This window comes from Herpailurus yagouaroundi, unplaced genomic scaffold (genome assembly GCF_014898765.1).
Source record: "Herpailurus yagouaroundi ecotype Mexico unplaced genomic scaffold, PumYag 221, whole genome shotgun sequence".
In the NCBI taxonomy this organism is placed as follows: Eukaryota; Metazoa; Chordata; class Mammalia; order Carnivora; family Felidae; genus Herpailurus; species Herpailurus yagouaroundi.
Genome location: NW_024412452.1, coordinates 14986876 through 14998603, shown reverse-complemented (window position 1 = coordinate 14998603; position 11728 = coordinate 14986876). Strand labels below are relative to the sequence as shown.

The 11728-nt window shown below is 37.5% G+C and overlaps 1 long non-coding RNA gene across 4 annotated transcripts in view; it reads left to right on the top strand.

Moving 5' to 3' along the window:
* The window catches only part of LOC121019081 (uncharacterized), a 49401-nt gene that overhangs the window by 3136 nt on the left and 34537 nt on the right, over window positions 1–11728 (top strand). The window contains exon 3 of one of the 4 annotated variants that reach the window (XR_005785432.1): window positions 457–576. The exons of the other annotated variants lie outside the window; for them this stretch is intronic. This is a non-coding gene — a long non-coding RNA (uncharacterized LOC121019081). The remainder of the gene's footprint in view (window positions 1–456; window positions 577–11728) is intronic. 4 annotated transcript variants of the gene reach the window in all.

Sequence of the window (11728 nt, the reverse complement as noted above, 5' to 3'; positions counted from 1 at the left end):
AAAGAAAGAAAGAAAGAGGAAAAGAAAGGGAGGGAGGAAGGACAGGAGGAAGGAAGATGGATGGGAGACCAGAGAGGAAGAGCCTTCTCTGAAACGTAGCAGTTTTGTTCTGTGGGTGGGTTGTTTACAAAATTCCCATCTTGTTTGTGAGTTTTAAGGACTGGGATGAAAAAATTACCACAGGTTATGGTCTATGTTCTGCGAAATATTACTTTGCAGAATATTGCCTGTTGCCACCCCAATGCCCTCCCTCAATTTTGAAAAGTAAACTGCAGATTATACTAACGTTAACAATTACAGTAGTAAGCTTTGTTTCTCTCTTTGTTTCATATATCATGAATTAAAAAATAACTGAACTTGTCCACACCAGCATTTGGAAGCATATTCTCATTCATTAATCTCATTTTTTAATCATTGAGCCAAAAGTAGCCAAATCACTCTCTCCCTTCTTCTCAGGCTGGATAGTGAGAATAAATAAGCAGGTGAGGCTGCTCTGCCACTGAGCCTCCCCACACTCCACTCGTCTTCCAGCCTTGCAGGAGAGGGACTGATGGAGAGTAAGCTTTGCTCAGACAGGTAAGTACTAAAGGATGGAAATCCCTGCATGTATGCCCGGCTCCACTTGGGGCCCTGACTTGCTAGCTCAGAAGACAATCTGCAATCTAACTCCACCTGATTTGACTCCTGCTATAAGAAACAGAAATATTCCAGACAATAAGAATTTAGGAGCAAATTAGGCTTAGCACAGGGGAGGTCATTAGTATTTCATGACACCCTGGAAGAATACCCAGATGTTAAGAATATTCTATCTTGAAGCCAAGGGTAAGAGATTCTAGGGAATAAGCAATTGATGCTATCGCCATCTCTACTGTTTATCTAAATAACCTAAATAAATAAACCACTTCCTCTTCTTTCTGTTTGTGCTTTTTCCTTCCTTTCCTTTTTTTTTTTTTTTGTTGTTGTTTTTGTTGTTGTTGTTGTTGTTGTTGTTGTTTGGTTTTGTTTTCTGGGTGTCAAAGAATATTTGATTCATTTGAAACATCTGGTGGAATGGGAAAATTTAAGCTAGGTTGTTAGCTCATAAGTCATTCTAAATACACAAAAAAGTTACATTTCTTCCCTTATTGTCCTAGTCCCTTCACACTGCTATAACAAAATGCCACAGACTGGGTGCCTTATAAACAATAGACAGCTACTTCCCACAATTATGGAGTCTGAAAGTCTGAGATCAGGGTGCCAGTAAGGTTGGGTGAAGGCTGTCTTCCAGTTTTAGGCTGTCAACTTCTTGTGTCCTCACTTAGGGAAGGCAGAAGGGAGTTCTTTCAGACCTTGTTAAAAAGGGCATTAATCCCATCATAAGGACTCCTCCTTCATGACCTAATCACCCCACCAAGGGCCCAGCTTCTAGTATCACCTTGGGCATTAGGATTTCAGCATATGATTTTGGGGCAGACACAAGCATTCAGACCATAACACTCATTTTCACTTCACAGTGCTTTTTTTTCCTAAGTTATTTACATCAAAAAATGGAATAGGGGCACCTGGGTGGCTCAGTCGGTTAAGTATCCGACTTTGGCTCAGGTCATAATCTCACAGTTCGTGAGTTTGAGCCCCACATCAGGCTCTGTGCTGACAACTCGGAACCTGGAGCCTACTTCAGATTCTGTGTCTCCCTCTCTCTCTGCCCCTGTCCTGCTCATGCTCTCTCTCTCAAAAAATAAATAAACATTAAAAACTTCTTTAAAAAATGGAATAAAGACAGGATTTTAAAACCTTCCTAGAATTAGCCAATTGAACAAATAACTGATAATTCAGTGCTTATTTAAGAAATTGATTCGTCATACTCCTTAAAAATACCCTGAAACCTTGCCACATAATAAAAAAAAAATCAATGTTTATAGGCATAATGACAATAAATATATTATTACTCAGAATGAATCAATTCTATGAATTGCATGTAGCTTTGTGGCTCCTGCCATTCCCACATGAAGAATAGTGATCAAGGAATGACAATCAAGGATGTAAAGGGAAAGGGCATTTTTAGATGATCCATGACTCAGAAATCAGTCCTCATCAATGGTGTGGACATGTGTGATTCAGTTAAGCACTCTGTACCTAGTCTATAAAATCTGCAAAATCGTAATTTCCAAACTACTAATTGCCTTTCCTAAATTTTATGACAGAAATTAGGTGCTATAGTTTGCAATTTAAGGCTTTGAAAATGTTTCTATATGTATTCCTTACAATGCCAGGCCCTACCTCATTTTCAACATTGTAAGATGGGCCTCTGTTATGAGAAGGCAAAACTGTTGAAAGAAACAGGTCAATGCATTTTCAGCCCTCTGTGTCTGTGCCGTTTTCCAGGTGACTTTGCTATTCCTCCCATCAGGATTTAGAGTTTATTTTCCCACCCCATGATTATGAGTTTGGCCATTTGCTTTTTTGGGCCAATGGAATACTAATGGATATGATGCAAGAGGAAGCTTGAAAATCTGGGCTTGCTTTGTTATGCTTCTGCCATCACAATGAGAAAGATAGGCCCAGCTAGCCCATTGTCCTAGGAGGAAGGTGAGAGTCACATGGAGCAAAACCCAGTCATCTCATTAAGCCCAGCCAAACTAGCTGTCTTACAGCTCATGCCCAGACACACAAGTGAGCCCAGTCAGGATCAGAAGTAGTCCAATTTAGCTGAATTCAAACACCAGAGAAGTAAATATATAGAGTTGTATGCCCCAATCACACAATTTTGGCACTAGCTAATGGCCACAGTTCTTAAAAATATGTGAAAGGGAAGAGGAGTAAGTTTGGCTTCTTGGAAAGTGTTAATTCTCCTAGACATTAAGAGTTATTTATTAAACCAAAAAATGTAAAGGTGAAAAAAAAAACTGTAAAGGTAACTTACCCCCAATATATAAACTACATATTCAGTGGGGCTTATTTCATAATATTATAAAAGTAATAGTGGTGAAATATAATACTGCTGAAATAGATGAAAACTTTATTTTTTTATCATAATGCTGCGTGTCTGTTTGAAGGTATACATCTGTGTGTCATGAGGAAGGCAGAGAGTAATTACCATCTGACAATGCATTACTGTCCAGGTATTCATGTGAGCATTCTGTAATACATCAAAACTATTTTTGTTTCATTAATTTATTAATTAAATTTTAGCTCAAATAATGAATATGTGCATTGTACACAGTTCTAGTGATTATACAGACAGCAAACTTACTTATTCCTTTTTTCCACAGATCCTAATAACCTATTTTGCATACTTTAAAGAAGCCCCTGTAACCAACTATGGTAGTCATCTAAACATAGTAGGATGATAAAATCAGTTAAAGTAACATAGTTAAAATAAAATTTGGTAGTAAATTGTGTAAGAAATGTCTTGATTTGTACTACAGTTTGAAAATTGGAAGAAAAAATATTATTAAAAACTTACTTTATTATATATTAGTAAAATTCTGCTTATAACTGCAACACACTAATTCTTAGAATGAAGAAGGACAGATTCAAATATTGGTTGGGATTTTTGTTTAAAATATTTCCAACAAAATTATGAGATGCTAAATACAATGTGGTATCCTGAATTGGATCCTGGAACAGAAAAAAAATTGGAAAAATTGGTGAAATCTGAAAAGCTGGACTTTAGTTAAAAGTAATGTGTAAGTGTCAATTTCTTAGTTTTGACGAATGTATCTTGGTAAGTTAAGAACTGACAAGTAAGGGGAAACTGGTAAGAGGTAGAGATAAGACCTCTGTATTATAGTTGCAATTGTTCTATAAATCTAACATATTCCAAAATTAAAAATGTACTTCAAAATTGTTGGATGGCATGACATAACCACAAAGAGATTCATTTGTGCAGAAATATGTGAAGACTGTACCAATTTTCCCAAGGGCCTCTCTTAGTCCCTTGAGACAAATCTCTTTTAAAGCACCTATCCTATCATAATCCTTGTAGATTCTCTCCTCTTTAATGATAACTAGTCTAACTCTGCCAGTCCTCATTTGTCCATGACTTTCCATTTTTTCCATCACTTTGCTCAACTAAAATATAGCATCCTTTGCAATATTTGTGATTGCACTTTGCAGTCAACCTGCTTTTCCCACACTGGGCATTTGGAAGGTGATAGACTCTAGAGTAAGTGGGGAGAGAGAGATGTTTGAGGGAAGACTAATTTTACATGTTTGTTTATTTATTTTAAATAAAATATTCAGCCTCATAACTGTAAGAATACAGATAATTAATGTTGGGAAGGCAGGGAACCCTGTATCTCCACTTTTCCTACACTGTAAGTACATTAAAAAATTAAGGAAACAAAATAGCCAATGAGAATTGGCAAACAATGAAAAAAGGAAAAGTTCCCAACAGAGAAATAAACAAGGAATACAAACTGTATTTAGAGATTTTCTTCCATGGAGCATGATGTCATGACTGTCAGAAGCATGTGACCTTAATGACTAAATCCCTCTCTCCCACAGTCTGTGGCTTCACAGGAGGCAGGAATTTACATAGGCAAAAAGAAGTCACAACACAGGCCCATACCCAATTATAACGTGGTTCCCCAAACATGCTTATGTTAATTTTTTTCAGATTGTCACAAAAGATTAGACCATTAAAAATGCTAATTCTCAGGGCGCCTGGGTGGCGCAGTCGGTTAAGCGTCCGACTTCAGCCAGGTCACGATCTCGCGGTCTGTGAGTTCGAGCCCCGAGTCAGGCTCTGGGCTGATGGCTCAGAGCCTGGAGCCTGTTTCCGATTCTGTGTCTCCCTCTCTCTCTGCCCCTCCCCCGTTCATGCTCTGTCTCTCTCTGTCCCAAAAATAAATAAACGTTGAAAAAAAAATTTTTTTTAAAAAAAATGCTAATTCTCACAGAATTTGAGTCCAGGAAAATTTGTCTTTGGACCCCAACTTGAGACACATTGCTTTAAGAGTTTAGTGGCGGGGGGGGGGGGCTGACTGGCTGGCTTAGTCCGTAGAGCATGCAACTCTTGATCTCAGGGTCATGAGTTCAAGCCCCATATTGGGCATAAAGTTTAGTTAAAAAAAAAAAAAGTTAGTAGACAAAACTCAGTGTGGTATAATGGTACAAAGCATAACTATAAAGTTAGAATTCCAGGTGGTAACCTTAGCACAGAACTTCTGGCTGTGTGAACTTCTACAAGTTACTTTTCCTCTCTGTGCTTTAGTTCCCTCACCTGTAAAAGGAGATGATAATTGTAACATCCTCATAATTGGTTTGCAGGATTAGATGAGATAATCTATAAAAAGAAGGTAAAATTGCACCTGGCACTTGGTTCTTCCTACTCTGCCTTAGTGCTATATACACAGCCAGTCTTATGCCAAAGAGGAGGAAGCTGATTAAATTAAGTATTATAGAGCCTTTAAGATCCACTTACTTTGTTATTCTTTAAAGGTTTTACAGAGCTTCTGATAATACTATTTTTGCTTTTCTTCACACAGTGGGCAGCTCCCTTCCTATCCACACTATCCCTTTAGTTCCCAAGAGGAAGCTATGTTATATGCAGATAAAAGTACCAATTCATTTCTGGCTCAATTCAATCATAATCATATTGTCAACTTTACAAGATGTTAATTACGGAATAAGAGACAATTGGTTGTGTTTTACGAGGCTGTGCTGACATGCCTAGTATGCCCAAGTGAGTGAGCCAGGAGGTTGAAATGCAAGTGCTTTGGGCCGCTCCTCACTGTGCATTAATGGCTCAATTAAACACACCTTAAGGGAGCATTTCTTATTCCATTGTGGATGTTTAGTAATTTGTTTTGTTTGGAGATTTTGCCCTGAGCCAGTCCTCTGAGGCTGAAGGAATTCTAAAGCTGTATTTCCAAACATGTTCCAATGTTACCTGGAAAATCTTTCACTGCAGTCTGTGGCCTTGATTCTTCTCAAGACCACTGAGGAGCAGGGTCATTTTTAAAGCACCTCCACAACCACCCTTATAACTGATTTGTACCAAACAAACACACTTGAAGAAATGCTAGAGTGTCTTATTTCTTCACAAAGGATCCCATCTCTACTATTTCAGTCAACATTTATGTGAACATTTTCCCACTTTTCTTTGCTCTCTAGAGCATCATTGGTTCAGATCTCATGGCTGAAGTTCACACAGAGATTCACTATAGTCTTTTTTTTTTAATATAAAGCAACAGAAAAATATAGTTCCAGGTTAATGTTTCCAATATCGGCTCCTTTTTAAAATTAATAGCTACATAATCAAATCAAAATGTCATTTTTAAGGAGAAAAAAATAGTGTGAAGTTCTTGTGATCTTAAATAATTGTGTTCACTACTTAATAAGTATTTGGACTTGAAACTTTTCCTTACCTGTCATGTGTAATTGTTGCTCTGTCTTAACCCTGGCATCACACTCTGTTCCGGATTCCTCACCCTTCTTCAAGGAACAGGAGGGGACATTCACAGTAGAAAAGACTTCTTGACTTTGCCCTATATTCTCCACCCCTCTAGAAGGGGACAATGTTGAAGTGTCAGTACTGAAAGCAAAACATAAAATAGATGTTTGAAACAGCAAAAATAAGATGTTTAAGAAGCATAATTAGAAGCAATGACTCCACAGTACTTCTAGTTCCCTGTCTCAAAGTCATTAGTCCTTAAAGCTTGATAACTACACAAAGAACCCACCAGATATGGCAAAGAACCAGAATCTCACATATTAACTCACATCAAGCCCTCACATAACCTTTAAGAGCCTTATTCTTGGCATCTCATTTATTGAGCACTGACTATAAGCAGAATCTTCTGCTACAATACCCTGTGTGGTGAGAAGCATGGAAATGCTTTGCAAATGTCCTCTTTCCTTCTCTGATATTCACAAAACAAGATGATAAATCCATCTTGGTTCCACTCTTGCAACTTGTCTCCAAGGGACCCTCAGGAATATGTTCTGTTTTTCTCAGTGGTTCTTCAGAGTTCCCATCTCTTCAAGCTTTAGTGTCTAAGTCCTGCAAGTGGTTGCTTGAAAAACCTGATCATTTCATTTCTACCTAAGAACTAAAAATATCTTCACCGGTTATAAACCCAAACCTGTTGAGTCAATGGCTAGATTAACTAGCCCCATCAATAGAATATCATGCTTCATTTCAATATACTTTCTAAAAAGCTGTTTTCTTTTCACTTGGAAGTCTATCATAAAAATATATATATAATAATCTTGAAAAGAAAGAAAATTAACTGGACAGTTGACCAGGATATATTATAAAAATAGGTAGAGTAACATTTGTTTAGAGAAAAAGTATTCTGTATTTAGAAAAGAGAACAAACACCCCATTTGTCTCATTTGATTTTCTGTCAAGGTCTAGTAAAATTCTCTAAAGAACATAGTTGTTTTCTTTTTTCTGCAACAGAACAATAGGTAGCCCACAAAGTTAATATTCATGCATACAGTTTATTATAAAGGAAGCTTTAAACGTTGCCATCACCATTTTGTGGATTGAAAAACCTAGCCACATACAATTTAGATCCTATGACCTGTCCTTAGTCAAAATGCATAATACTAAAACGACTTCTTCCCGAGGGCAAAATGCATTCCACTCAGTGCTCTGTACTGCTCTTTCTGGTAGATTTTCTGGAACGCACACATCTAGGCAGCTCAGAGTCCCAAATCCTAGACGATTAAATGCATCCTTTACTTAAGTAGTAGACAAATGCACATGAACTTCTGTTTACTGCTAGACCACAAATTAAAAATAAAAGAAAAAGGAGAAAAAGGAAGAAAACATTTGGATATGTCTAGCTTTGGCAATTCAATTAATATTAGACTTATTCTTCATCTACCCATATACCACTTAGTCCCTTAGGTCCTTTTTCTCTTCTTTCTTTCTGTTCTTTTTTCAAGAAATAAACTCAAAATAGCTCATCACAATAGCAATGACTACGTGGTTGGGAAGAAGGAGCCCAAGTTTGATGTTGCTTTGTTTTTAACAGAATGGAAAAAAAAATCCTAAACCCAAACCTTGTAATTCAACCCAACTTGTTGCTACCCTCTGATTAAAGCATTTTGTAAAATAACAGATAGGAAGCTGAGATGTGCATTGAGATAAAGATGGTTAACATAGATCAAAAGGAATTGTACATATGTCAGTTAGATTAAGTGACAGGATGTGGGGAAGTGGTAGGTCCCATATCCAGTTACTTTATGCACGAGTACATTTGCTGAATACAGGTACTCTAATAGGCTAGCCACACGTAGACGGAAACCAGGGAGATTAATAGTAAGCAGTCTGTAATGGTTAGAGTGTTTGTTCTGGTATGGATCCAAGACCACATTTCTCCTAATTAGTAATATTACTGTAATTTTTTATAACTGTCTATCTTGCCCTGCTCAGAATAGTAAATTATCTTTGAATCTTTCATCTGACATTTCTGAGGGGGTCAGCCTTATGTTGTGAGTACTCTATATACCACATACATAAGCTTAGTAATTATAGATATTTCCCCAACCAATTAGAAGGAAAAATATTTAAAATATTCTCCTCCGGCCCCTAAAAAATTCTATCTAGGGCATTCTAGGAGACAAAAGGGACAAGTAATATAAAATAATGTCAAAATCAATGGAGCCCAGAAAAGAATATTTAGTTGATTTTGAGGTGAAGTGGGATTGGGGAGAAGAGAGGATAAGAAGCAGGAATAGTTTACTTGCTAAGTAAAATGGAAAAGTCATACAAGGATTATTTTTCTGGAAGGGTGAGTTACAACAGATGAGTATTGCTTAAGACCACAGTTAATGCCACATATTTCTTTGGGATGCCATTCATATATTACTATTCATAATGAAGGTGATCTTGGCTAATCAAGGCCAGGCTATAAATCAGAGAAATTAAAAACCCATGTTAGGGGGGCACCTGGGTGGCTCAGTCGGTTGGGCGGCCGACTTCGGCTCAGGTCATGATCTCGCGGTCCGTGAGTTCGAGCCCCACATCGGGCTCTGTGCTGACAGCTCAGAGCCTGGAGCCTGTTTCAGATTCTGTGTCTCCCTCTCTCTGACCCTCCCTTGTTCATGCTCTGTCTCTCCCTGTCTCAAAAATAAATAAAAAACGTCAAAAAAAATAAAAAATAAAAACCCATGTTAGGGAAATTCTATGGGGTTTAATAAATGAATTGCTTCCTTACTTAATGTAGTCACTAAGATCTAAAATTCTAGACCTGGAAAGGCCTTCTTGTTTAACTTTATGAGACCTTACTAACCCCAGTTTAGTTATAAACAAATCAAATCACCCGTTAGCTAAAACAATTGCATGCCCTTAATAATCCAACAGGCCAGGACTAGGATGAGGGGAGTGAGGCACTTGCCTCAGGCACAAACTTAAAAGGGGCCAGGTGAAGGAGTTGCCAAAGCCTCAGTAGTCAAGATAAATAATATTTCAACTTTGTATACCCAAATCCCTTCCCTGTTGAATCCTATCTTTATTTAAAATTTTGTTATATTGTTCATCATAGATTTTTTTTTTTTGCATTGACTTTGTTTTTTTTTTAAATATTATTTATCTTGATAACTGATATTTTTTGGGACTTAAATTTTGTACCCTAAGGCAACTACTTAATTCACCTCACACTAGTCCTGGACCTGTAAACCCATTCCACTATTTATATAATTTCAGACTCAGAAATTTCTTTCTTACGTCTAACTGAGGGTTTCTCAAACTTGGCACTATTGGACATTTTGGGGCCAGATAATTCTTTGTTGTGGGGACTGTCCTGTGAATTATAGGATGTTTAGCAGCATCCCTGGCTTCTACCCACTAGATGCCAGTAACGCCTCCCTTCCCTTTCCACCAAAAATGTCTCCAAATTAATCCTGGTTCAAAACCATTAATCATCCCAAAGTCTCTCATGCTAAAAACCACCCCATATCTTCCTGTTATGTCCTCAGTAAAGATAGAAAGCAGCTTTTCATCATCCTGTAAATAACTCCATGAGATTCTTTGCTTTGTAGAGTGTGTGTTTACTTTATAATCTGATTAGAGTGATGATAATCATGTTAGTATGTCTAGACTTACCAAGGTCAAACCTCTGGCCTCTGTAAGGTTTATTTGTGTCTAGTATCTGACATCTCAGTGGGCCACTTGCCAATCTGAAGCAGTAGCTTCTTCCAGAAGTTCCAAGATGTCTTGTAATTATAACCCCTTTGTCAAACTGCAAACTCAGCTCCCTCATTGAATTAGGACAGAGAGATTAGTTACACCCAGCCACATTTCATTCTCTTCAAAGTGAATTTCATTTTGGAATTTATCAATAATCTTTATGTAAGCTATCATATCTTCTTCCATATCAGAAACTAAGATTCTAATGAGTCAGATTATATTAAATAATTCAGCAATTCAACTTCCTCTGTGATCTTAGTTTCATAAGTACTACAGTTTGGGGAAGCCATTTTGCATGTAATGAGCAGGAAAGATATTTAGTATTTTTTCTTATTATTATTCAAAAGCTAAATTCATTACAAATGTTTTAGAATTAGACCTGGAAATCAGAGTTAGACCTGGACATCAAATTTACTTGGAAGGTAAAAATCCATTTCTGGATTCTAGTATAGTAGCAACATACTGAAAATTCCCCATGCAATTCATCCATGCAAACTGCAGTATGAATCATAAATAGGTAGTCAGATAGATGAGCTAGAAATCATTCTTCCCAATGATACACAATCTGCCACCTTCATCCTCTACTCAGTTGAACTTTCATAAAATTCTGGACACATGTGGGATTTTTTTTTCCAGGTAGGAATATAGGAACCTATATGCAAGACAATGGATTTGGATATTATACCAGCTAAGTGTCTTGGCTACAAGCAACAGAAACTAACTCTGGCTGACTTAGTGGGGAAAAAAAGGGGAAAAAAGATTATATATATTTGTTACTGAGTTATTAAATAATTCAAGGACATTCCAAAAAGATTTGAACCAGGCTAGAAAAGGAGACCAAACAAGGGAGCTAGGCAGCAACTGGATCCCAGCCAAGAGCACACCACTTAACCAATGTGGTGAGGAATCCACCACCACCGCCCCTACCACTGAACAACAAACAGATGCTGCAGGTCACCCAGTAGCCACAGACACTGGATTTGGATGGCACTCCTCCTGCTACCACCATTTCGATGCCTCTGGATTCTCCACTGTCTCTGTCTCTTTATGTCACCAGCTCCCAGTTCAAAGTCACCAGCAGGTGCATCTGTTTTGTCAAGCCTGGGTCAAGTGCCTGCATCCTAGCTGCAAAGGAGGTTGGGACAATGTCTGAACATTTCAGCTTTTAAGGTGGCAGGCAGGCAGCCAAGAAAATAACAGCTATCCATTATAGATCTGATATAAGGTGGTAACTAATAGTAACAGATGAAATCTTGGGCTCTGGAGTCGGATTATCTGAATCTGAATTTACGCTCTATTACTAGCTACGTGACCTTGGGCAAATTACTTAAATCCTTAATCATTTCTATTTCCTCACCTTTACGACAGACCCTTGTGAGGCTTAAATAAAAACATCCATGTAAAATTGCCTAGCATGGTATATGTTACATAGTACTTCTATATATTTATATTCATGTGTGTGTATGTATGCCAGTATGCAACACTGAAAACAAAGAGCTTTCTCTACCTCTATTTACTTCCTCCTTTTATAAACATCTACCAAATACTAAGACAATATTTAACATATCTCAGACTTTTCATTTAGTTTAATGCAGGACAAGG